This window comes from Oncorhynchus nerka, linkage group LG10 (assembly GCF_034236695.1).
Source record: "Oncorhynchus nerka isolate Pitt River linkage group LG10, Oner_Uvic_2.0, whole genome shotgun sequence".
NCBI classification, from domain to species: Eukaryota; Metazoa; Chordata; class Actinopteri; order Salmoniformes; family Salmonidae; genus Oncorhynchus; species Oncorhynchus nerka.
This window is the reverse complement of record NC_088405.1, coordinates 47903663-47931320: the sequence shown is the minus strand read 5'-3', so window position 1 is coordinate 47931320 and position 27658 is coordinate 47903663. Positions and strand designations below refer to the sequence as shown.

The 27658-nt window shown below is 45.9% G+C and overlaps 1 long non-coding RNA gene across 1 annotated transcript in view; it reads left to right on the top strand.

Moving 5' to 3' along the window:
* Window positions 1–3771: 3771 nt before the first annotated feature.
* Window positions 3772–27658, top strand: part of LOC115135408 (uncharacterized) — a 118690-nt gene continuing 94803 nt past the window's right edge. The window contains exon 1 of the long non-coding RNA XR_003864497.1: window positions 3772–4155. This is a non-coding gene — a long non-coding RNA (uncharacterized LOC115135408). The remainder of the gene's footprint in view (window positions 4156–27658) is intronic.

Genomic DNA, 27658 nt, shown 5'->3' with positions numbered 1-27658 from the left:
ACGTAATGTTAGCTAGCGAGCCAGCCAGCTAAAATTAGCTAGCTAGGTAAACAAGGAACCATAATCACAACTGATGACGTTACTACCCTGCGTGAATCTGCAGGTAGCTAACCAACCAGGTTCAGTGTTAGCTAGCTAACATTAGGATATAGCGAACCAAGCAAATGGCTCTTTCTGTCAAAATTAGAAATGTGTAATACCTGAAAATGTAGCTAGCTAAACTATCTTACATCATTATACCGTATACATCATTCATGGTTCGACGCGTCTCCGGTTGGATGCCATGGTTGTCCTTAGATGTAATCCGGAGACAGGTGTTTTCTCCATCTCCTTAGCTATCATACTCAAATTCCACTGATTTCAAAACTCAGTCCTCCAGAAAGTGGAGAGCAACACTTATGCAGTTTTAATACATGATACATTTAAAAAAAAATCCATGTTAGACAGGATTACCTAGACATACTGACCAGCTCAAATAGACAGAAGTGTGCTATATGGCAGACCAATCCAAACTCATCTCTCTGCATGTCCAGCCCACTCATAATCTCATCCAATCATGGCTAGCGGGAAGGTTGTATTTACTTAATCTTTGGCTTAACCAACTAGGCTCGTAATTTAACAATTTTATTTGTATTTACAGATAGCATACAAGTTTGTTATTAAGGAACATGAAAGTTCCAGATGGCAAAAACACATTTTGATAAAAAAATAAAAGACCCGCGACATACGCCTAGTGTCTTGAAACAGGTCACATATTGTAAAAATGCATTAGGATTTGTAGTGTGGTTAGGATTAGGTTTAATATCAGATTTGATGACTTTGTGGCTGTGCCAACAAATGACCGCTCTGCAGAGCTGCCTCCAAAACAAAAAAAACGCTAACCTGTGCAAATCTCACTCTGATGCTGCACACAAGATGGGACCCACCCTTGGCTCTGCCAGTATGGATGCGTGTGTAAAATCACCGGGGAAGCCAATCCCCCAAAATAGCCATATTACAACCTACTGTATGTGTTGTGATAATTGCGTTGTTTTACGTTTTGATGGCATATTTATAATTATATAAAATCTAAGCAATTAATTATCCAGCAACAGGTTTCTGTGCCCATGCACCACAACCAATCATACCGAATTCGGTCACTTTAATATCATGGTGTGTTTTTAACACCACAATAAATAGTCTATTTCAATCTTAACAAACAGAAAACACATCCCTCCCTACCTTATAGGCCTACCAGTACCGAAGGCTTGTCTTGGCAATCTCTGAATGTCATTAAACTTTTTGGTGTTTTGTTACAGATGTCTCTTTCCATTAGTCAAATTTCCACTGCACAGTTTGGATTGATTGCGCTGCACAGTTTGGATTGATTGATTTTATTTGTCAGTTAAAAACAAAATGGTACAAGTGACCATTGTGGTCACTACATTTGCTGCAGCATATGCTACAGTAACATAAGGACTGAACGTACATATAATTTATGTGTAATTGACACATCTCCATCTGGCTTTCAGGGGTCACCTTATTATTTTCTGTCGCGTGTAGGCTAATGTGCGGTAGCCTATATCATAGGTTATGTATTGAATAACGGCACAATAATTTGGGGGTTTTGGTGCATGGGCTCATAAAATGTATTTAATGTAGGGCTCATATGATGTCTTGTCTGTTTCCCTCCCCCATTTTTTCCCATAGTAGTTGAGCGTCCCTTTAGAGGGGTGGGCAGAGTAGAGCAGCGCCCAGTGGTATGTATTCATGGATGCCAGGGGAAGTCAAGCCTCCTCAGAAAAAAAACATACAAAATCATTTATCTTTCGTCTTTCTGTGTTTCATACATTTCCTTCAATTCGCAAGAGGCTGAATGTATCTCACAGAAGAAAGCATCCGAGCGACTGAAACAGTGCCCCTCTGTCTCAGTATATGTAGCGTATCTATCTGATGCTGTCTGGTCAGAATGAGTATGACATTGTTTCCGCCAGTAGCTTTGAATGCAAGGGAAGCCAGCAAGCATTTGGCCACTTTTGATAAAAATATATAAAATGACAAAGTCATAGACCGTTTAGGCAACATGAAAGAGGAGGATGGCATTGGTGTTTCTCTACAAGTAGTTGCACACACACACACACACATATATATACACACACATTAGTAGCAAGGACAGCCACATCATATTAAGCTTACATTGATTGGACAACATAATTGTTGGTATCTTTTAGTTGAGGCTAAGCACAGGTGATTAGTTGAAGTTGCAATGCTGCTGGAATAGTGGGGGCAGCTCCTGTTTTCTTTGCGACTTGCGGTAACTCTCCTTGGTTCTAAATCAATAGTTGTTTAGTAGTCTGAAAATGTCTGAAACGTTGCCTTGCTTGACCATGCTGTAGGTCATGTAACTGTTTGTTACATGCAATATGTTTTGTGGACTTCACTGAATAGATGTTGTTCTCCACTTTTGTAAAGAAACAAAATGTGTGGTTGAAATTATTCTGCCACTGTCTTCTTACTGGCTCGGTTTTAGGCCTGTATAATCAGGGTGTCAATTCATATGCCTTAACAGGATATAATACAGTTTTATGGCTATATTTGCACACTCACACACAAGTACAGCAGCATGTATACACACACACACACACACTATGGTCAGAGAGGATACTATACGTTATATTTTTGGATTTGTGGGATAAAACCAAAATGGTTCCCACATGTCAGTCACTTTAGTCTCAACCTAACATCCTGGCTTCCTCCTCAGAGTTGATTAATATGGTGACGGTTTAGAGATAGGAGGTTTTGATAAAGAAATCTGATTAACAGAGGTACTGTTTTGGTATATTGGTTTTATTGAAGAGATCTAATCAAACATGACAAGAAATGTATTATTTTGCAAATGCAGCATGGGAATAGCTTTTTAAAACTCAGTGCCCCCCTATACAACAAAAATATAATGTCACAGTCCACTAAATATTTTAAAGGCAATATGAAGGGCAGTAAGATGCTCTGCACCAACAATGCATAGTCACTAGTTTTTTGTTACCTGGATGTGTCCCAAATGTCTCCCTATTTCCTATATAGTGCATACTTTTCATCAGAGCACCATGGACCCTGGTCAAAAGTAGTACAATAGGGAATAAGGTGCCATTGGGTTGCAGACCCAGATAGCATACCTTATTCTCCCTAAAAAAAATGTAGAACGATTCACAGACACGTATTGTACACACATCTGCAATGCATATTAGGAATAAGACTACTGCATATATTTCATGCTAAAACAAATACAAGAACTCAGGTGTATATAAAATACATACGTGTGCACTTGAGATAATATATGCATTGCTGCCGGAAGTTGTTTATCGGTGGGGGTGCTGTGATTTTTTGTTGGGGGAAGGTTATAGATGGCTATATCAGTCCACTAATACAGGACTAGTAAAGGCCCAGTGGACTACTTTTGTGAAAAATGTTAATTATTCAAAAAAAAATGTTAAACATTTTTTGTTTTTATTATTCTTTTTCTGGGGATGCTGCAGCACCCTTAGCAACCCTGCTTCCCACGGGAATGAATACATGCACATGCATGCTTACTGTGCAGTGCAGTGTGCACTTACAGTGCCTGCTCATAACAATTTGTTCACGAGCAGATATACACACATGCTGGACACACATGATCTGACTCGGCATGCTCAGTGGCTGCAGCTTGGAGCTGGAGTGGCTGGGATGGGAGGGGGGAGGATAAGAGAGGAGGCGGAGGAAGGAGAACAGCCAGGGTTGGAGTCCCACACAAGGGGAGCTAGCCAGTGGAAAATAAACCATGTTCATATTGCAGTGTGCCTCTGTTAGGAGAGTGCTTCTCTGTGGCTCGCTCCGTTTTTTGACGACTTATAGAGAGCGTGTGTGCAGGCACAGGCCCTTTATGTGCTCTCTGCTCTCTCTGTGCTTTCTCTCTTTTTTCACTTTCTGTTTATCATGACTATTTTGTCAGGAGCTGGTTGAGAGAGACTTGGCAGGAGAGTGGCAGAGCTGGATTTGTGCGAAAGAACAACAGCAGAAAAGAAGTGCATAGAGAAGAGTTTGTTTTGAACTTTTCTGTCTTCCAGCATGAGAAGATGGAAGTCTTTTGAAGAACAAAGAGATAAAGAGGGACTGAAAGATGTACGACCTGCAAACAACAAGGTAGGAAGTGCATTTGACACCGCACAGGTTTGTTTCTGTGTGAATGTGTTTGGGGGTGGGGAAGGAGGAGTGAAGACAGACGAATCAATTTATTCAGAATATTCATTTTTCTGAGACAAGTTTAGAACACTTTGTACAATTGTGACGTGTTCCCAGTGTTCACACGTATAAAGTTTGTATGCTTACTTGTGTATGCACATTTGTATGTTAAGGTGTGTGTGTTCTCCCAGGGCATGCCTGTGCCTCTTTTGTGTTCAGACATCCAGACGTCTCACACTTACAGAAATAGAGACAAACACACACCACTGTCTCTCCAGTCACTCCACGATGTACTGAGTGAACTCCAGAGAAGAGTGTAGAAACCTTAGTGAAAGAGCTTGGTTGGACAATTTGCCTGCCCTGCCCAGTGAGAGAACACCGGAGTAGTCTTCAATAAACAGTTTTCAAAAGACACACAAAGAAATTCAATTAGATAGCCATAAGTTATCAATACCATTCTACAGTTGATCAATATTTTATTGACACACTACATGACCAAAAGTATGTGGACATCTGCTCGTTGAACATCTCATTCCAAAATCATTTTCCATTAATCTTGACTTGGTCCCCTCTTTGCTGTAATAGCAGCCTCCACTCTTCTGGGAAGGCTTTCCACTACATGTTGGAACATTGTTACAGGGACTTGCTTCCATTCAGCCACAAGAGCTTTAGTGAGGTTGGGCAATTAGGCCTGGCTAGCAGTTGGCGTTCCAATTCATCCCAAAGGTGTTTGAGCTCAGGGCTCTATGCAGGCCAGTCAATTCTTCCACACCAATCTCGACAAACTATTTCTGTATGGACCTCGCTTTGAGTATGGGGGCATTGTCATGTTGAAACAGGAAAGGGCCTTCCCCAAACTGTTGCCACAAAGTTGGAAACACAGAATCGTCTAGAATGTCATTGTATGCTGTAGTGTTAAGATTTCCCTTCACTGGAACTAAGAGGCCTAGCCCGAACTGTGAAAAATAGCCCCAGAACATTATTCCTTCTCAACCAAACTTTACAGTTGGCACTATGCATTGGGGCTTGTAGCATTCTCCCGGCATCCGCCAAACCCAGATTCTTCCGTTGGACTGCCAGATGGAGAAGCGTGATTCATCTCTCCAGACAACACGTTTCTGCTGCTCTTGAGTTCAATGACGGCAAGCTTTACACCTCTCCAGCCGACGCCTGGCATTGCGCATGGTGATCTTGGTCTTGTGTGCGGCTGCTCAGCCATGGAAACCCATTTCATGAAGCTCCCAACGAACAGTTCATGTGCTGATATTGCTTCCAGAGGCAATTTGGAACTCAGTAGTGAGTGTTGCAACCGAGGACAGACAATTTTTATGCTCTATGTGCTTCAGCACTCTGCGGTCCTGGTCTTTGAGATTGTGTTGCCTACCACTTCGCAGCCGAGCCGTTGTTGCTCCTAGACGTTACCACTTCACAATAACAGCACTTACAGTTGACCGGGGCAGCTCTAGCAGGGCAGAAATTTGATGAACTGACTTGTTGGAAAGGTGGCACCATATGACAGTGCCACGTTGAAAGTCGCTGAGCTCTTCAGTAAGGCATTCTACTGCCAGTGTTTGTATATGGAGATTGCATGGCTGTGTGTTCGATTTTATACACCTGTCTGCAATGTGGTGGCTGAAATAGCCAACTCCACTAATTTGAACGGGTGTCCACATACTTTTGTATATATGGTGTATATTAAGATGCTATTCGTATGTTCGAATATTGTCTTGATATTTGGCTTTTCATGTCATTATTAATGTGGTGTCTGTGTATTTCACTTAGGTTCAGGGAGTTTATGAACTCCGTCTTTCGGTGTTTGTTTTTAGTCATTGCCAGCCATAAATTATGGTGCAATGATGTGAAATGCTTGTTCTCTTTAAGCTTTTTACTGGTGGTTTAGAACTAATTCATTTCTAATCTAATGTTGAGGAAGTCCCCTGTTTGTTATTAATATATTATGTTACTGTTATAATAATTTATATTATGATATGAGGTGTAGCTTATAACTGGGATGTTGGACTAGCTAGTGTCACAGGATGATAACTGTAGATGTAGTGTATCAAAAACACAATCAATCAATCAAATATATTTGATAAATTCCCCTTTACAGTAGTGGTGGTCGCAAAGTGCTTCACAGATACCCAGCCTTAAACCCCAAGATCAAGCAATGCAGAGGCAGAAGCACAGTGGCTAAGAAAAAACATGTCTCGTAACACACGAGACATGCGTGTTGTCCTAGTGGGGTGGTTCCAAATTTTACATGTTTTTTTATTACAATATTTGATTAGCAAACTGAATCCCATGGATTAATTGCTGTTTGTGTGTTCACTAATGTTTCCAGTGACTGCTGTTGTACATAAAAAAAATATATGTATATATTTTCGATTGTTATAATGTGTAGCATATTTACACTCTCTGTACATTTCATGACATTGCTAAATGGTGTAGCAGAGGGATTCAAAACACACTTGGTGTCCAAAAGGATATCCTGCCTGGGAACAGACTAAAATAGCCCCCCCCCCTCTATTTTTTCAAAGATCTGAGCAAAGATTGGTTAATACTCCCCAGCTGGACCTATGTGAGTTTCACACAGCCTTTGAACCACATCCCAGTGAACCCATTCACCCTCACAGAACATGAGGGGGAGGGGGGCTGAGAGAGAGAGAGACGGCATACATTTGACAAGTAAGTAGAGAAACAGAGAGGGTGACAAAGATAGGGGAAGCGAGACACATAATATGTAAAAAAGAAGGGTGGGGTGTTGGAAAAGAGCGAGAGATCCAGAGAGAGAAAGAGATAAAGAGGATGAGAGTGAGCGTGAGAGACTGAGAAAAAGAGAGAGAGGGAGGCATGTTTCAGTGCTCTGACTGCATGCCTGACGTTCTTAGTAGCTGACCTCTATGGAAAATAACAACCAAGGTCACCTCGCCATGGGCACTGGCTCTGGATGACTGACCACTGATGTTGCCATGGAGACGCTCAAGTGGAAAAGTCTCAGATCGACTTGACTTGTGTCACTCTGGTGCTTTTAGTGTATCAATAATGTTGTCTAAAATCATATAAAAATAACATTGTTTATCAGTCATTCAAATGTCGCCAACCGACTCAGACTGACTTGACTTGTGTTACTCTGGTGCTGTTGTGCGTCAATAAAGTTATTTATCAGTTAAGTGTACAACTGACATGAACACTATTAAACTTACTTGACTTTTGTCACTCTGGTGTTGTCGGGGCTGTTGTGTGTCAAAGTGAATCAGATTGATTGTTCATCACTTACTAGTGTATTTGTTCAATTCGGATGCTCTTACAATTGTGGATGATATCACTACTCTAAAAAGGGAACTACAGTAAATTTTATCCTACTGATTAACATGAGTCCATCTCAGCTGTGAATGTGCTCTTCTTATCCCTTTTCTACTCTTTTGGACTGATGTCTGCACTATCCTCTGTCGTTAAGGAGTGTTTAAGATTGATTTATAAAACATCTATATAAAAGACTCATTCAAGTTCTGAGTCAAGAGCATAGTGCCTGCCACAGCTGTATTACTGCAAAGAGAAATACAATATCATGATGTAAAAGATGTCTGCCTACTTTGAATAACAATAGAGTCCTTTGGATTCATTCAATGTTGATCAATTGAAAGGTGTCCACAATCTATTTTCTATGTGGATTGTTTCTGTTGAAAGGCATCTGTATTTGCCTGTGGAAGGGAGGGTGGAGGTTTTAGTGGAGAGAAAATTTCCACAGACGCCCTGATGTGCCAGAGTAGCAGATTTGGGGGGAGGGGGGGGGGGGGGGGGGGTAGTAGCATTAGGGTCAGAAAATCAGGTTACGCCCTTTTGTGTTCTCAAATCCTACCTCCGGGGTCACTGCCGATGATGACGCATCACAGGGTCAAAGTTTAGAGCAGAGTCAGCCAGAGGTAGTCAGTGGAGATAGACGATGCGAGGCCATGTAGGCATTAAACTGATCCATATTCAGAGCCAGTCGTGACATGTGGCTTAGGTCTGAAAAGGTCATTTGATTTGTGTAGACACAGACCATTTAACAAACGTTTCAGGCCTAATCCGTAAAGAAACAGGTTGAAGGCAACAGTGGCAATGAACGGCTCCATCCCAACCTTCAGCTCTCTGGAAAGAGTATGAGGACTGGAGAGAGGAATTAGACTTCAGAACACAGGTTCAGAGTTAGAATGACTTTCAGCCTACTGATACTAATTTACCATTTCAAATCCTTAAGTCTATTGACTCACACGCCAGTCAATCTAAGTAACATGATAAAAACATTCCCAACTAAATCTGTCAGTTTGAGCTAGAGATATCTGTTTTTTTTTTTTTTTTTGCATGGGCTGCGTCTCAATCTACCTCCTCTGCCTATGTCGGCCTTCCGCATCTGCGGGGGAAAGGGGCAAAGCTACAGCGCTGTTTGTCAGATCAGGAGAAATTGGTTTTCTCATGAAAACGTCTGTAGCGCCTCGATGGAAAGGGGACATTCTCACGAACATGGTGGTGTTCTCCACAAGTGTCAAGGGACTCATCCGAAAGGAACCAGATACCGGTTAAAACAATTATTGGAAGTAGTGGTATCCCGATATCCCGATATAGGAATATCTTATATCGGATATCTTATATCGGGATATAGGACAGACACTTCAAAACCTCATTCCTTATTATTTAGTTTTGACTGTCTGTTTTGCCATTTATGAATGTGTTTTCAAATGTGTTTCTATGGACTATAGTAGTAAAGGACAAATGTTGTATATATTTGTTAAATACTTACAGGGGTTCTAAAATTCTAAATAAAATAGCTCAATGATCCATGGTATGACCATTTCTTTTTATTCCATATGCTAGTTTACTATAACAAGTCTTTTTAAATAAGCATCACCTTGGAAAAAGCATATATACTGAGACAAATATATAAAGACGTTGTTAAGTTAATGTTAAGTGTTGGTCCCATGTTTCATGAGTTGAAATAAAAGATCCCAGAAATGTTCCATGAGCACAAACAACGTATTTCTCTCAAATATTGTGCAAAAAAATGTATTAATATCCCTGTTAGTAAGCATTTCTCTTTTGCCAAGATAATCCATTCACCTGACATTGTTGGCATATGAAGAAGCTGATTAAACAGCATGATCATTACACAGGTGCAACTTGTGGGGGCAATAAAAGGCTACTCTAAAATGTGCAGTTTTGTCACACAACACAATACCACAGATGTCTCATGTATTGAAGGAGCGTGCAATTGGCATTCTGACTGCAGGAATGTATACCAGATCTTTTGCCAGATAATTTTATGTTAATTTCTCTACCAATGTCATTTTAGAGAATTTGGCAGTACATCTAACCAGTCTCATGCCAGCCCAGGACCTCCACATCCGGCTTCTTCACCTGCGGGATCATCTGAGACCAGCCACCCGGACAGCTGATGAAACTGTACGTTTGCACAACCAAATAATTTCTGCACAACCTGTCATAAACCGTCTCAGGGAAGCTCATCTGCGAGCTCGTCATCCTTACCAGGGTCTTGACCTGACTGCAATTCGGTGTCGTAACCGACTTCAGTGAGAAATGCTCACGTTCGATGGCCACTGGCACGCTGGAGAAGTCTGCTCTTCACGGATGAATCCCAGTTTCAACTGTACTGGGCAAATGGTAGACGGCGTGGATACCATCGTGTGGACGAGCGGTTTGCTGATGTCAATGTTGTGAACAGATTGCCCCATGGCGGCGGTGGGGTTATGGTATGGGCTGGCATAAGATACAGACAACGAATACAATTGCATTTTATTGATGGCAATTTGAATGCACAGAGATACCGTAACGATATCCTGATGCCCATTGACATGCCATTCATCTGCTGCCATCACTTCATGTTTCAGCATGATAATGCACAGCCCCATGTCGCAATGATCCGTACACAATTCCTTGTAAGCTAAAAATGTCCCATTGAGCATGTTTGGGAAGTTCTGGACTGCCTTGTAGGATAGCGTTTATCAATTCCTGCCAATATCCAACAATTTCGCACAGCCATTGAAGTACAGTAGGACAACATTCCACAGGCCACAATCAACAGCCTGATCAATGCAAAGGAGGTGTGTTGCGCTGTCTGATGCAAATGGTGGTCACACCTGGTACTGACTGGTTGTATGATCCACGCCCCTACCTTTGTTTTTAAGGTATCTGTGACCAACGGATGCATATCCGTATTCCCACTTATGTGAAATCCATAGATTAGGGCCTAATTAATGAATTTAAATGGACTGATTTCCTTATATGAACTGTAACTCAGTGAAGTCTTTGACATTTTTGCATGTTACGTTTATATTTCTGTTCAGTTTAGATGAGTGGAACTGTAATACAAGAAGAGCATAATACCCTTTTAAAATGGAGAACGTGGAATAAATTGAGTGGCACATCAGTCCAACCAATAGCTTTTTCTGATCAGAGGCTGGAGGGGAGGGATCAAAAGGATAGATTCAAACTGTAGTAAACAAGTGACTGTTAGTCAGGACAACAGTTCAAATGGTTATAAACTCTGCTGAAATGCACTTTGAGTTCTGTCAGCTCCTCTCTTTCCATTTTTCTCTGTCTTCTCTCCCCTTCTCTCCTCTTCTCTGCTGCTTCCCTTTTTTCCTTAGTATAATGATCTCACTGCCTCTTTTTTATGAGGAGAGAAAGTCAAGTTTCACACCTGAAGACAAAGCACTCATCTGTGATAGGATACACACGGTAGATAAGAGTATTTGTTAATGCTAGTGAAGATAGCTAATCCTCTTCATACAGTACATGTGGTTTTATGACCCACCGGGATAGTTCAATACCGCATGCATGTGTACACAGCGGGGAGTGAATGCACAAATCATCTGTGTGTGTTTGTGTGGGTGTGAGAATACAGAGTGCTGGTCCTGTGTGTGTGTGTGTGTGTGTGTGTGTGTGTGCATGTGTGCCAGACAGTGTGTGAGTGGGTTTATAGGGGACTGATCCAGTCCTTTATGGAGCAGCAGTGTGCGTGTTGTAACGGTTTTGACTTGAGGTTATTATTGATAGGGGTGCCAGGTAGGTTGTGCCTACCAGAGAAAACATTAGTTTCTCCTTTTGGTTTGGGAGGGAATGAGTCCCATCTGGTCCGTCAAGTCTACACCAATACAAAGGACTCATGTAAAAGTCAGGATGGAAATAAACTTTTCATAAACCCTTAAAACATTGGAAAGAACTTACAAAACAACTATATTCTTTTGCGTGGGTTGTATTAGCAACAACAATGATTACACAGACACATATAATAATATCACAATGAGTTCTGGTTCCTCCAGAAATGTCCTGTACCTCGGGCCTAAAAAGAGTCCAGCCCGGTAAAGGAGTTCAGTGAAATCAAGTGACTTTTGTCACGCAATGTTTGTCCGTTCATTCAGTGTAGGGTAAACCCAGTATTAAACATACCATCAATATAACAATTATTTTACCACAGAACTTAAAGCGTATCAACTCTTACTAAGTCCTCAACTACAACTACATAAATCATCACAGTATACCTCACATCAAAACAAATGAAATACCGTATACAAAAAGGTGGTAGTCAGTCAGTCAGTCAGACAATCCAATCCGCCAATAGATCTCCAGCGCAGAAAGGCCACGAAGAACAGAGAGGTGTAGTCCACGGACGCAAAGAGTGGATCCGATCCTGGGTAAACTCTATTAGGCTACAAAACACACGTTTAACAGCAACAAAACAAACTGAATAGAGAAGCTTCGGAACTGAGGGCTGAACACATCCTCATTCACGTCTCCATCACAACCCCACTTTTGCGCAGCTGATGCTGGCTATTTAATTGGGAATTAAAGGGAAAGCGCCCTATTGGAAGGAGCTGCACTGAGACGGTTCAGAAAAATTCAGGGCCGTCACAGTGTGCTGCTGTCAGGGCTGTAGAAGTGGGCAGAATAGAGAAGGCTGGTCTGAACCTGCAGGCTGGGATTTATTTTGTTAGGTAGGGTAAGCCAGCCCCTCATAAAAGCAACAACTCTAATAAACTAACCCCTGCTGGACCACACGCCCGTAGTCACTAGTAAAATATGGCCTCTCAGGCCCCTTCACTCCCTGGCCCCTTCGCTCCCTGGCCTCCCTCTCTGGCCCTTTCACCACCTGGCCCCTTCTCTCCCTTGCCCATTCTCTCCCTGGCCCCTTCTCTCTCTGGTCTCATTCTCTCTCTCTTCATTGGCCTCTATTTCCCCTCTCTCCCCTCACCTTTCTTCCCACTCTTTCCTCTCTCTATCTCCATCCTTTCCCCTGCCAATCTGCTCTCCCTTCTCCCTTGGCCTCTATTCTCCCGGTCTTCTCTTCCCACTCTTTCCATCCTCTCTCCCTACCCTACAGGACCTTTCTTCCCTACCTTTCCTTTCTAAATGTTCTCACACACACCCATTATTTTTCTCAACCTTCTTTCTTTCTATCTCTCTCTTTCTCTTCCTCTTTCCACCTCTCTTAATTTGTTCTAATTTCATTTCCACAGTCAGTCCCCCTTCCCACTGTTTCTCTCCTCCTCTCGCTCTGCTATAGGGGTGTTTAAAAACACAGGCAAAGAAATAGAAAGACCAATTCTCAGATTGGTCTGCTTCCAAAATGGCACCCTATACCCTACATAGTGCATTACTTTTGACTAGATACTTATGGGCCCGGTAAAAAGTAGTGCACTACATAGGGATGGGGTTGTTAAACCTTTTCAACCGGGGACCCAAATATGAAATTCTTTGTATTCCTGGGATCCAAGCTTAGGAAAATATGCAACTATATGTAAATATCTGTAATACTCTGGGTGTCGTGGGTGTGGAGTCAAACGCAGGAGACAGAGAGTACAATGCTGTGCTCTTTAATTGCACCAACGCACCACAGGGTGCTCACAATAATAACGGCCCCAAAACACAGGGAATGAAAAAAAGACTACTGAAAAATGCACGACCAGGAACTAACACGTTCCTCTACTACAGTGCCGAAGGTTACAATGAATAATCCCGCACAACAACCAGGCGGGCCGGCTGTCTTAATAAAGACAAACTAATCATCACAAACAGGTGCTACCAATAAACATACAAGGAGGGGGAGGAAAGACAAATCAGTGGCAGCTAATAGGCCGGTGACGACGACCGCCGAGCGCCACCCGACCGGGAAGGGAAACCACCCTCGGTCGGACTCGTGACAGTAACCCCCCCCTGACGTGCGGCTCCCGCAGCGCGCCGACACCGGCCTCGAGGTCGCCCTGGAGGACGAGGTGCAGGGCGATCCGGATGGAGGCGATGGAAATGGATGGATCCAAGATGTCCCCCACCGGTACCCAGCACCTCTCCTCCGGACCGTACCCCTCCCAGTCCACGAGGTACTGCAGGCCCCTCACCCGGCATCTTGAGTCCAGAATGGCCCGGATCGTATACGCCGGGGACCCCTCGATGTCCAGAGGGGGGGAGGGACCTCCGGCACCTCACTGTCCTGCAGGGGACCAGCTACCCCCGGCCTGAGGAGAGACACATGAAACGAGGGGTTAATACGATAATAGGAAGGGAGTTGTAATCGATAACACACCTCGTTTATTCTCCTCAGGACTTTAAAGGGCCCTACACACTGTGGACCCAGCTTTCGGCAGGGCAAGCGGAGGGGTAGGTTTCGGGTCAAGAGCCAGACCCTGTCCCCTGGTACAAACACGGGGGCCTCACTGCGGTGGCGGTCAGCACTCCTCTTCTGCCGTCCACTCGCTTGTAGTAGAGATTCCTGGACGGCCCTCCAGGTCTCCTTGGAGCGCTGTACCCATTCCTCCACCGCAGGAGCCTCGGTCTGGCTCGGATGCCATGGTGCCAGGACCGGCTGGTACCCCAACACACACTGAAAAGGGGACACGTTAGTAGAGGAGTGGCGTAGTGAGTTCTGGGCCATTTCAGCCCAGGGAATGTATCGTGCCCACTCCCCTGGCCGATCCTGGCAATACGACCGCAGAAACCTACCCATCTCCTGGTTCACTCTCTCCACCTGCCCATTACTCTCGGGGTGATAACCGGAGGTCAGGCTGACAGAGACCCCCAAACGCTCCATGAAAGCCCTCCATACCCGAGACGTGAATTGGGGGCCCCGATCAGAAACGATGTCCTCCGGCACCCCATAGTGCCGAAAGACATGGGTGAATAACGCCTCCGCAGTCTGTAGGTCTGTAGGGATACCGGGCAACGGGAGGAGACGGCAGGACTTAGAGAACCGATCCACAATCACTAGAACCGTGGTGTTCCCCTGAGACGGCGGAAGATCGGTCAGGAAATCTACGGATAGATGTGACCATGGCCGCTGTGGAACGGGGAGGGGTTGTAATTTCCCTCTAGGAAGGTGCCTAGGAGCCTTACTCTGGGCGCACACCGAACAGGAGGAGACATAACCCTTAACGTCCTTAGCCAAAGTAGGCCACCAATACCTCCCCTGAAGGCTCCCCACTGTCCTCGTCACCCCAGGGTGACCTGAGGAGGGTAGGACGTGAGCCCACCGAATCAGTTTGTCCCGAACACCAAGCGGCACATACCTTCGCCCCGCCGGACACTGAGGCGGCGCAGGTTCCGCCCGTAACGCCCGCTCGATGTCCGAGTCCACCTCCCATACCACTGGTGCTACCAGCTTTGAGGCGGGAAGGATGGGAGTAGGTTCGGTGGACCCATCCTCCGTGTCGTAAAGGCGGGACAGTGCGTCAGCCTTGACGTTCTGGGAGCCCGGTCTATAAGACAAAGTAAACTGGAACCGGGTGAAGAATATGGCCCACCTTGCCTGACGTGGGTTAAGTCTCCTAGCTGCCCGAATATACTCCAGATTCTGGTGGTCAGTCCAGATGAGAAAGGGGTGCTTTGTCCCCTCAAGCCAGTGTCTCCACACCTTCAGAGCTCTAACCACCGCTAGCAACTCCCGGTCCCCCACATCATAGTTACGCTCCGCTGGGCTGAGCTTCCTTGAGAAGAAAGCGCAGGGGCGGAGTTTTGGTGGCGTACCCGAGCGCTGTGATAGCACGGCACCCACCCCAGCCTCGGACGCGTCCACCTCCACTATGAATGCTAGGAGAGGGGTCCGGATGTGCCAACACGGGTGCATCAGTGAACAGCGCCTTCAACTTGTTGAATGCTCCGTCCGCCTCTGCTGACCACTGCAAGCGCACCGGGCCCCCCTTCAGCAGTGAGGTAATGGGAGCCGCTATCTGGCCAAAACCCCGGATAAACCTCCGGGTGTAGTTGGTAAAACCCAAAAACCGCTGCACCTCCTTTACCGTGGTCGGAGTCGGCCAATTACACACGGCCCTAATGCGGTCGCCCTCCATCACCACCCCCGAGGTGGAAATGCGATAACCCAGAAATTGACGGCTCGTTTAGAGAACACGCATTTCTCAGCCTTGACGTATAAGTCATGCTCCAGCAGTCTACCAAGCACCTTGCGTACCAGAGACACATGCGCGGGGTAAGTGGCCGAGTAGATCAGAATGTCATCGATATAAACAACCCCTCCCTGCCCGCACAGGTCCCTGAGAATCTCGTCTACAAAGGATAGAAAAACGTCTGGAGCATTCTTTAACCCATACGGCATGACGGGGTACTCATAGTGGCCTGATGTGGTACTAAATGCGGTTTTCCACTCGTCTCCCTTCCAAATACGCACCAGACTATACGCGCTCCTGAGATCCAGTTTTGTGAAGAACTGCGCTCCGTGGAATGATTCCACCACCGTAGCGATGAGAGGTAGAGGGTAACTATACCCCACTGTGATGGCGTTTAGACCTCTATAATCAATACACGGACGCAAGCATCCCCCTTTTTCCTCACAAAAAAGAAACTCGAGGAGACGGGTGAGATGGAGGGCCGAATGTACCCCTGTCCCAGTGACTCCGTGACATATGTCTCCATCGCCAACGTCTCCTCCTGGGACAACGGGTACACGTGACTCTTGGGAAGCGCAGCGTTTACCTGGAGATCTATCGTACAATCCCTTCCCGGTCGATAAGGTGGTAATTTAGTCGCTTTCACTTTACTGAAAGCGATTGCCAAATCGGCATACTCGGGGGGAATGCACACGGTGGAACCCTGGTCTGGACTCTCCACCAACGTGGCACCGATGGAAACTCCCAAACACCTTCCAGAACACTCCTCTGACCACCCCTGGAGAACCCCCTGTCTCCACGAAATTTTAGGATTGTGCCGGGCCAGCCAGGGAATCCCCAGCACCACCCCTAACTTAAGGGCGAGTCCGCGATCCATAAAGTTCCCAGCTGCGCCTGAATCGACTAGCGCCCTATGCTGGGAAGAGGGAAAAAAGTGAAGGAAAAAAGTTAAGACAAACATGTGGCCAACAAGGGGTTCTGGGTGAGTTTGATGCTGACTCATCTGGGGTGATCGAGAAGCGTTCCGCCTGCCAACTCTACTCCCAGACGGACCCCCCCAGCACCGATCAGACGTGTGTCCTCTCCGACCACAGTTGGTGCAGGGAAGGCCTCCTCCTCCGGTACCCCTCGGCACAGCCCCTCCCAACTCCATCGGAATGGGAGCGGAGGGGCTGGGTGGTGGAACGCACAGGACCCTCTCCGAACGCCCGCGGGCAGCCAGCAGATTGTCCAGTCGAATAGACATGTCAATCAGCTCATCCAGTGACAGAGCGGTGTCCCGACACGCTAACTCCCTGCGGACGTCCTCCCGGAGACTACACCTGTAGTGGTCAATAAGGGCCCTGTCGTTCCACCCAGATCCTGCTGCCAAGGTCCAGGACTCCAGCGCGTAATCCTGGGCGCGCCTCCTCTCCTGCCTGAGATGAAATAACCGTTCTCCCACCGCTCGGCTGTCTGGAGGGTGATCAAACACGGCACGGAAGCGGCGGGAACACTCTGGGTAGTGCTCTGGGTAGACTGCATTCGCCCACTCCAGAGCACGACCCGTGAGGCAGGAGATGAGGACACTCACCCTCTCCGCTCCCGAGGGAGTGGGTCTGACGGTGGCCAGGTATAGCTCCAGCTGAAGCAAAAACCCCTGGCAACCCGCCGCCGCTCCATCATAAGCACTTGGTAGCGTCAGACGGAGGGTGCTGGAGTCGGGAGATGGGGAGTCCGGAGCCGGGGGTGCCGAAGGTGGAGAGAGGAGACCACTCCTCTCCCATCGGTCCATTCTCTCCATTACTTGATTCATCGCGGATCCGATCCGATGGAGGACGGTGGTGTGGTGGAGAACCCGTTCCTCCATCGATGGGAGAGGGTTGGCTGCTGCTCCTGCTGACTCCATTCAATTTTTAGGTGCGGGACTCTGTAATACTCCGGGTGTTGTGGGTGTGGAGTCAAATGCAGGAGACAGAGAGTACAATGCTGTTCCTGTTGTAGATGAGCAACCCAGAACTGTGTGTTTGCCTCAAAAAGCATCTTGCTTCAATCAGTTTATTCCAGTTCAGAATAAAAAAATTGTAATTGTATTTTAACAGCAACAGTTCCAACCTAAACTTGTTTTCAACAATCATTTCATTTCATCTTCATCTCAACTATTATTTAGGATTGCACAAAAGTAGCGAGCTAGCTTGCTTTGGCTAACGTTAGCTATTAGCTGTGTACAAGGCCATGGGATTGTTTGAAAGAGAAACTCACATCTACCACTGAGAGATAATACTCCCTTATTTCTGCTTTTAATCTTTGTTAATCTTAGGGAGGCTGCGAATTTTAATCCGCCAGTCAATGTATTGTCTAAGGCGACATAAAATAAATGAGGATGCCCTGTAAACGCCTACAGCTTCCACACGATGTCGCCAGTACTGGTATTTCAAGTCTGCTTTATCCTTGGTTAGATGACGTATTGGCCCTTCCTGTTTTAGGCTCACCACAGGATGTTGTGAAATTGAAAACATGGACGATGATTTCAAGACTTGCTGCTATCGAATACAGATCGCCCCGTGATCAATTTTATAGATTATTAACGTTTATTAATACCTAAAGTTGGTTTAGAAAAGTAGTTTGAAGTGATTTGTAAAAGTTTATAGGCAACTTTTGTAATTTTAAAAAGTGACGTTGCGTCTTGTAAAAGGGAATATTCCTGGATCAGACCGGTCTTCAGAAAACGACATTTTGGCTATACAATGACGGATTTAATCGGGAAAAAGACCCAATTGTGATGTTTATGGGATATATAGGAGTGCCAAGAAAGAAGCTCGTCAAAGGTAATGAATGTTTTATATTGTATTTCTGCGTTTTGGGTAGCGCCGGCTACCGCAAAATCTGTTGTTTAGGTGACGGTCTGGTATTCTGGGGGGGTGCATGCTATCAGATAATAGCTTCTCATGCTTTCGCCGAAAAGCATTTTACAAATCTGACTTGGTGGCTAGATTCACAACGAGTGTAGCTTTAATTCAGTACCTTGCATGTGTGTTTTAATGAAAGTTTGAGTTTGATCGAAAACTATAGGTGGCGCTCTGAAATTTCCGCCAGCGGAACCAAATCCCTAAGAAGTTTTAACAAATGACAACAAAGCCTTGCTAGCTGACTTACTTTTCCACTGTCGAAGCACCGATTCCTGAAGCACTCTGCCCTGTTCTGAACAAACTCCCTGGGTTTACCATCATGTTGTGTATGTTTTTTTTAAACATTTTGAGAGAGTCAATATTAAGCACTTCCTGGTACAAAACACATTGTGGGTGCTCCTCGTTATTATTCCAATTTTGTATGAAAGAGAGAGAAACTCATCACTGTATTTGTTTTTCAGCCAGTCAGAACTCAGTCAGTGGCTAGCATTTGATGACAGAGGTGAGTGATGACGACTGGTAATTACAAGTCAGTGGCTGAAAGCGCATCATCTGCTGCTGAACTGAACGACGTAAATTGCGAAGCACACAGGCATATTCCTCTCCCACTTTCCAAACTGAGCATAGACCGCTGCTAAGCAGAGAGCGCACTGAACAGAGAGCGCAGTTGCACCTGGCCAAATCAATTCCGGTAATAAATGAAATACTTATACATTTATCCTGACACATCACGACCCACCATTAACATGTATGTCGCGACCCGTACCTTAATCAAACCAAATGAAGTGTTATTGGTCACATACACATGTTTACCTTAAGTTATTGTGTAGCGAAGTGTAGCAATAGGCTTGTACGGTGAAGTAATATCTAACAATTCACAACAATGCACACGATACACACAAACCTAAAAGTAAAAGAATGGAATTAAGGAATATATAAATAATAGGATGAGCAATGTTGAAGTGGTATGGACTAAAATTCAGCAGAATAGAATACAGTATATACATATGAGATGAGTAAAGCAAAAATATGTAAACATTATTAAAGTGACTAGTGTTCCATTATTAAAGTGGCCATTGATTTCAAGTCTACGTGTATAGGGCAGCAGCCACTAAGGTGCAGGGTTATATAACCGGGTGGAAGCTGCCTAGTGATGGCTATTTAACAGTCTGATGGCCTTGAGATAGAAGCTGTTTTTCAGTCTCTCGGTTCCAGCTATGATGCACCTGTACTGACCTCGCGTTCTGGCTGATGGGCGGATGAACAGGCAGTGGCTCGGTTGGTTGTTGTCCTTGATGATCTTTTTGGCCTTCCTGTGACATCTGGTGTTGCAGGTGTCCTGGAGGGCAGGTAGTTGGCCCCCCGGTGATGCGTTGGTGCAACTTCTGGAGAGCCTGTGCATCTGTAAAAGTTTGTGAGGGTTTTAGGTGTCAAGCCAATCTTCACCACACTGTTTGTGTTGGTGGACCATTTCAGATCGTAGGTGATGTGTACGCCAAGGAACTTGAAGCTTTCTACCTACGCCACTGCTGTCCTGTCGATGTGGATAGGGGTGTGCTCCGTCTGCTGTTTCCTGAAGTTTACTATCAGCTCCTTGTGTTGTCGACATTTAGTGAGAGGTTGTTTTCCTGGAACCACACTCCCATGGCCCTCACCTCCTCCCTGTAGGTTGTCTCATCATTTTTGGTAATCAGGACTACTACTGTTGTGCCGTCTGCAAACCTGACGATTGATTTGGAGGCGTGCATGGCCACGCAGTCATCGGTGAACAGGGAGTACAGGAGGGGGCTGAGCACGCACCCTTGTGTGGCCCCTGTGTTGAGGATCAGCGAAGTGGAGATGTTGGTTCCTAGGGGCGGCCCATCAGAAAGTCCAGGTCCCAGTTGCACAGGGCTGGGTTCAGAACCTGGGCCCGAGTCTAATGATGAGCTTGGAGGGTACTATGGTGTTGAATGCTGGGCTATAGTCAATTAACAGCATTTCTACATAGGTATTCCTCTTGTCCAGATGGGATAGGTCAGTCTGATGGCGATTGCATCGTCTCTGGATCTATTGGTGCGGTAAGCAAATTGAAGTGGGTGTCAGGTAAGGTAGAGGTAGAGGTGATATGATCCTTAACCTGTTGCGACGAGCAATCCCGTATCCGGGATCGTAATTATAGCCTCAAGCTCATTACCATAACGAAACGTTAACTATTCATGAAAATCGCAAATTAAATGAAATAGATATATTGGCTCTCAAGCTTAGCCTTTTGTTAACCTCTTAAGTCGACCCTCTACTTTTTTGAACATTCTGTTAAAAATCGCGCAACATTTCAGCGCCCCGCTACTCATGCCAGGAATATAGTATATGCATTTGCTTAGTCTGTGTGGATAGAAAACACTCAGACGTTTAAAAAACTGGTTAAATCACTGCTGTGGCTTTACCAGAACGGCATTTACAACGAAAAGCACAGGAAAAACTGATCACTGAAAATGGGAAAATATATCCATGCGCTACTTGATCCCTTTGATAAAGGTGAACCACAATTAATTGACTGAGGTTGCAGTACCTACAGCTTCCACACGGTGTCTAGAGTCTTGTCATTTCCCTTCAAGTTTTTTCTTGGTCAAACACATGCAGGACACCGTATCTCCTCCGGTCTAGGACCGGATATTTTCGTTGAGTTTCTAGCCGGACATTTTTCCAGACGGACAGCTAATGATCTTTACATCGCCTCCTAAAGTTGCATTACAAACGTATTTCGAAGTGTTTTGTGAAAGTTTATCGTCGACTTTTTGAATTTTAAAAAATGACGTTACGTTTTGAAACAATGTTTTTTTCGTTTATCACACAGTCTACATATAACGATATCTAGGCTTTATATGGACCGATTTAATCGAAATAAAGACCCAAATAGTGTTTATGGGACATCTAGGAGTGCCAACAAAGAAGATGGTGAAAGGTAATGAATGTTTTCTATTTTATTGTGCGGTTTGTGTAACGCCGAAATGCTAATTATTTTGTTTACGTCCCCTGTGGGTCTTTTGGGGTGTTGCATGCTATCAGATAATAGCTTCTCATGCTTTCGCCGAAAAGCATTTTAAAAATCTGACTTGTTGCCTGGATTCACAACGAGTGTAGCTTTAATTCGATACCCTGCATGTGTATTTTAATGACATTTTGAGTTTTAACTAATACTATTAGCATTTAGCGTAGCGCATTTGCATTTCCAGAGCTCTAGTTGGGACGCAAGCGTCCCGAGTAGAAGCAACAGGTTAACAACACTGTCATCTCAGATTTTCAAAATATGCTTTTCAACCATAGCAAAACAAGCATTTGTGTAAGAGTATTGATAGCTAGCATATAGCATTAAGCCTAGCATTCAGCAGGCAACATTTTCACAAAAACAAGAAAAGCATTCAAATAAAATAATTTACCTTTGAAGAACTTCGGATGTTTTCAATGAGGAGACTCTCAGTTAGATAGCAAATGTTCAGTTTTTCCAAAAAGATTATTTGTGTAGGAGAAATCGCTCTGTTTTGTTCATCACGTTTGGCTGAGAAAACCCCCCAAAAATTCAGTCATCAAAACGCCAAACTTTTTTCCAAATTAACTCCATAATATCGACAGAAACATGGCAAACGTTGTTTAGAATCAATCCTCAAGGTGTTTTTCACATATCAATTCGATGATAAGTCATTCGTGGCAGTTTTGTTTCTCCTCTGAATCACATGGGAAAATACATGCAGCTGGAGATTACGCACCAATTTCGACGGAGGACACCAGGCGGACACCTGGTAAATGTAGTCTCTTATGGTCAATCTTCCAATGATATGCCTACAAATACGTCACAATGCTGCAGACACCTTGGGGAAACGACAGAAATTGTAGGCTCGTTCCTGGCGCATTCACAGCCATATAAGGAGACATTGGAACACAGCGCCTCAAAAATCTGGCTCACTTCCTGTTTGAAGTTTCATCTTGGTTTCGCCTGTAGCATTAGTTCTGTGGCACTCACAGACAATATCTTTGCAGTTTTGGAAACGTCAGAGTGTTTTCTTTCCAAAGCTGTCAATTATATGCATAGTCGAACATCTTTTCGTGACAAAATATCTTGTTTAAAATGGGAACGTTTTTTAATCCATAAATTAAAAGAGCGCCCCCTATATCCAAGAAGTTAACTAACCTCTCAAAGCACTTCATGATGACAGAAGTGAGCGCTACGGGGCGATAGTCATTTAGTTCAGTTACTTTTTGGGTACAGGAACAATGGTGGACATCTTGAAGCAAGTGGGAACATCAAACTGGGATAGAGAGAGATTGAATATGTCTGTAAACACTCCACCCAGCTGGTCTGCATATGCTCTGAGGACGCGGCTATGGATGCCGCCTGGGCCTGCAGCCTTGCGAGGGTTAACATGCTTAAATGTCTTACTCATGTCAGCCACGGAGAAGGAGATCCCACAGTCCTTGGTAGCAGGCCACGTTGGTGGCACTGTGATATCCTCAAAGCGGGCAAAGAACGTGTTTAGCTTGTTGGTGTCCGCGACGTGGCTGGTTTTCCCTTTGTAGTCTGTGATTGTCTGTTGACCCTGCCACATACTTCTCGTGTCTGAGATGTTGAATTGTGACTCTACTTTATCTCTATACTGATATTTTACCTGTTTGATTGCCTTATGAAGGGAATAACTACACTGTTTGTATTCGGCCATATTCCGAGTCACCTTGCCCTAGTTAAATGCGGTGGCAGACAGGCGTTGAATAGTCCTTAGCACAGGTACTTCCTGTTTGAGAGTCTGCCTATAGGAAGGGAGGAACAAAATGGAGTTGTGATCAGGGAGGGCGGAGCAGGGCCTTGAAAGCATTTCGAAAAGCTGAGTAGCAATGGTCTAATGTTTTCTCAGAGCCAGTGCTACAGTCACTGTGTTGGCAGAACTTTTTCAAGAAATGTCCTTTGCTAAAATCCCCAGCTACAATAAATGCAGCCTCCGGATATGTGGTTTCCAGTTTGCATAAAGTCCAGTGAAGTTCTTTGAGGGCCATCTTTGTATCGGCTTGAGGGGGAATATACACGGCTGTGACTATAACCAAAGAGAATTTTCTTGACAGGTAATAAGGTCGGCATTTGATTGTGAGGTATTCTATGTCGGATGAACAAAAGGACTTGAGTTTCTGTATGCTATCACAATCAAACCATGAGTAGTCAATCATGAAACATACAACCCTGCGATTCTGTCATGTTATGTCTTGTCCCTGTGCTTTCTCTTCTCTTCGTTTCCCCCTGCTGGTCGTATTAGGTTACTATCTTTCTCTCTCTCTTTCGTTCCGTTCCTGCTCCCAGCTGTTCCCCATTCTCCTAACGACCTCGTTTACTCTCTCTCACCTGTCTCCTCTTTTGCCCTCTGATTATGTCTCTATTTCTCTCTCTGTTTCTGCTTCTGTCCTTGTCGGATTCTTGTTTGCTTTGCCCTTGTCCCGTCCTGTCGTTATCTGCCTCTTCATTAGATGCTGCGTGTTAGCAGGTGTCTCTGTCCTCTACGGCCCGCACCTACCCAGAGGGACCTGCAGTCTGTTGCCGCTAGCCCTGCAATTCTCCTCTACTACTAGAAGGAGGACTCCCCTGCAAAGATAGAGGATTTATGTTTTCCCTGTTTGGACATCTCCTGTAAAGATTGAGGATTTATGTTTTCCCTGTTTGGACATTAAAAGACTGTTTCTGTTGAATCGCTGTTGGGTCCTCACTCACCTGCATAACAGAAGAATCCGACCAAGAATGGACCCAGCGACTTCGGATCCTCTCTACTCAGCCGTCGAGATCCAGGGAGCGATGCTAGGCAGACACGAGCAGGAATTGTCTGCTGCTCAACATGCCGTTGAGACCCTGGCCGCCCAAGTCTCCGACCTCTCGAAACATATTCACAATCTCCGCCTCGATCCACCGGCTACTTCCAGGGCTTCCGAGTCTCCGGAGCCCAGAATTAATAACCCACCGTGTTACTCTGGGGAGCCCACTGAATGCCGCTCGTTCCTCACCCAGTGTGATATTGTGTTCTCTCTCCAGCCCAACACGTACTCCAGGGGTACAGCTCGTATCGCCTACGTCATATCTCTCCTTACTGGACGGGCTCGTGAGTGGGGCACGGCAATCTGGGAGGCAAGGGCTGAGTGTACTAACCAGTATCAGAACTTTAAGGAGGAGATGATACGGGTTTTTGATCGTTCAGTTTTTGGGAAAGAAGCTTCCAGGGCCTTGTCTTCCCTATGTCAAGGTAATCGATCCATAACGGACTACTCTATAGAGTTTCGCACTCTTGCTGCCTCCAGTGACTGGAACGAGTGGAAAACGGCGTTTAACACTCCGTTAGGGCACTTTGAATACCGGGTTCTGCCGTTCGGTCTCGCTAACGCTCCAGCTGTCTTTCAGGCATTAGTGAATGATGTACTGAGAGACATGCTGAACATCTTTGTTTTCGTTTACCTTGACGATATCCTGATTTTTTCACCGTCACTCCAGATTCATGTTCAGCACGTTCGACGTGTCCTCCAGCGCCTTTTAGAGAATTGTCTTTATGTGAAGGCTGAGAAGTGCGCTTTTCATGTCTCTTCCGTCACATTTCTCGGTTCTGTTATTTCCGCTGAAGGCATTCAGATGGATTCCGCTAAGGTCCAAGCTGTCAGTGATTGGCCCGTCCCTAAGTCACGTGTCGGGCTGCAGCGCTTTCTCGGTTTCGCGAATTTCTATCGTTGTTTCATTCGTAATTTCGGTCAGGTGGCAGCTCCTCTCGCAGCCCTTACTTCTGTCAAGACGTGCTTTAAGTGGTCCGTTTCCGCCCAGGGAGCTTTTGATCTCCTCAAGAAGCGTTTTACATCCGCTCCTATCCTTGTTACACCTGACGTCTCTAGACAGTTCATTGTCGAGGTTGACGCGTCAGAGGTGGGCGTGGGAGCCATTCTGTCCCAGCGCTCCCAATCTGACGATAAGGTCCATCCTTGCGCGTATTTTTCTCATCGCCTGTCGCCGTCGGAACGTAACTATGATGTGGGAAACCGCGAACTGCTCGCCATCCGCTTAGCCCTAGGCGAATGGCGACAGTGGTTGGAGGGCGACCGTTCCTTTTGTCGTTTGGACTGACCATAAGAACCTTGAGTACATCCGTTCTGCCAAACGACTTAATGCGCGTCAGGCTCGTTGGGCGCTGTTTTTCGCTCGTTTCGAGTTCGTTATTTCTTATCGTCCGGGCTCTAAGAACACCAAGCCTGATGCTTTGTCCCGTCTCTTCAGTTCTTCAGTAGCCTCCACCGACCCCGAGGGATTCTCCCTGAGGGCGTGTTGTCGGGTTGACTGTCTGGGGAATTGAGAGGCAGGTAAAGCAAGCACTCACTCACACTCCGTCGCCGCGCGCTTGTCCTAGGAACCTTCTTTTCGTTCCCGTTCCTACTCGTCTGGCCGTTCTTCAGTGGGCTCACTCTGCCAAGTTAGCCGGCCATCCCGGCGTTCGGGGTACGCTTGCTTCTATTCGCCAGCGTTTCTGGTGGCCCACTCAGGAGCGTGACACGCGTCGTTTCGTGGCTGCTTGTTCGGACTGCGCGCAGACTAAGTCCGGTAACTCTCCTCCTGCCGGTCGTCTCAGACCGCTTTCCATTCCCTCTCGACCGTGGTCTCACATCGCCTTAGACTTTATTACCGGTCTTCCTTCGTCAGCGGGGAAGACTGTTATTCTAACGGTTGTCGATAGGTTCTCTATAAGGCGGCTCATTTTATTCCCCTCGCTAAGCTTCCTTCTGCTAAAGAGACGGCACAAATCATCATTGAGAATGTTTTCAGAATTCATGGCCTTCCGTCAGACGCCGTTTCGGACAGGGGTCCGCAATTCACGTCTCAATTTTGGAGGGAGTTTTGCCGTTTGATTGGGGCTTCCGTCAGTCTCTCTTCCGGTTTTCACCCCCAGTCTAACGGTCAAGCAGAACGGGCCAATCAGACGATTGGTCGCATCTTACGCAGTCTTTCCTTTCGAAACCCTGCGTCTTGGGCAGAACAGCTCCCTGGGCAGAATACGCTCACAACTCGCTTCCTTCGTCTGCGACCGGGCTATCTCCTTTTCAGAGTAGCCTCGGGTACCAGCCTCCTCTGTTCTCGTCCCAGCTCGCCGAGTCCAGCGTCCCCTCCGCTCAGGCTTTTGTTCAACGTTGTGAGCGCACCTGGAAGAGGGTCAGGTCTGCACTTTGCCGTTATAGGGCGCAGACTGTGAGAGCCGCTAATAAAGCGTAGGACTAAGAGTCCTAGGTATTGTCGCGGTCAGAGAGTACGGCTCTCCACTCGTAACCTTCCCCTTACGACAGCTTCTCGCAAGTTGACCCCGCGGTTCATTGGTCCGTTCCGTATTTCTCAGGTCGTTAATCCTGTCGCAGTGCGACTTCTTCTTCCGCGACATCTTCGTCGCGTCCACCCGGTCTTCCATGTCTCCTGTGTCAAGCCTTTTCTTCGCGCCCCCGTTCGTCTCCCCCCCCCCCCGTCCTTGTCGAGGGCGCACCTATCTACAGGGTCAGAAAGATTATGGACATGCGTCCTCGGGGCCGTGGTCATCAGTACCTAGTGGATTGGAAGGGTTACGGTCCTGAGGAAAGGAGTTGGGTTCCATCTCGGGACGTGCTGGACCGTTCGCTGATCGATGATTTCCTCCGTTGCCGCCAGGTTTCCTCCTCGAGTGCGCCAGGAGGCGCTCGGTGAGTGGGGGGTACTGTCATGTTATGTCTTGTCCCTGTGCTTTCTCTTCTCTTCGTTTCCCCCTGCTGGTCGTATTAGGTTACTATCTTTCTCTCTCTCTTTCGTTCCGTTCCTGCTCCCAGCTGTTCCCCATTCTCCTAACGACCTCGTTTACTCTCTCTCACCTGTCTCCTCTTTTGCCCTCTGATTATGTCTCTATTTCTCTCTCTGTTTCTGCTTCTGTCCTTGTCGGATTCTTGTTTGCTTTGCCCTTGTCCCGTCCTGTCGTTATCTGCCTCTTCATTAGATGCTGCGTGTTAGCAGGTGTCTCTGTCCTCTACGGCCCGCACCTACCCAGAGGGACCTGCAGTCTGTTGCCGCTAGCCCTGCAATTCTCCTCTACTACTAGAAGGAGGACTCCCCTGCAAAGATAGAGGATTTATGTTTTCCCTGTTTGGACATCTCCTGTAAAGATTGAGGATTTATGTTTTCCCTGTTTG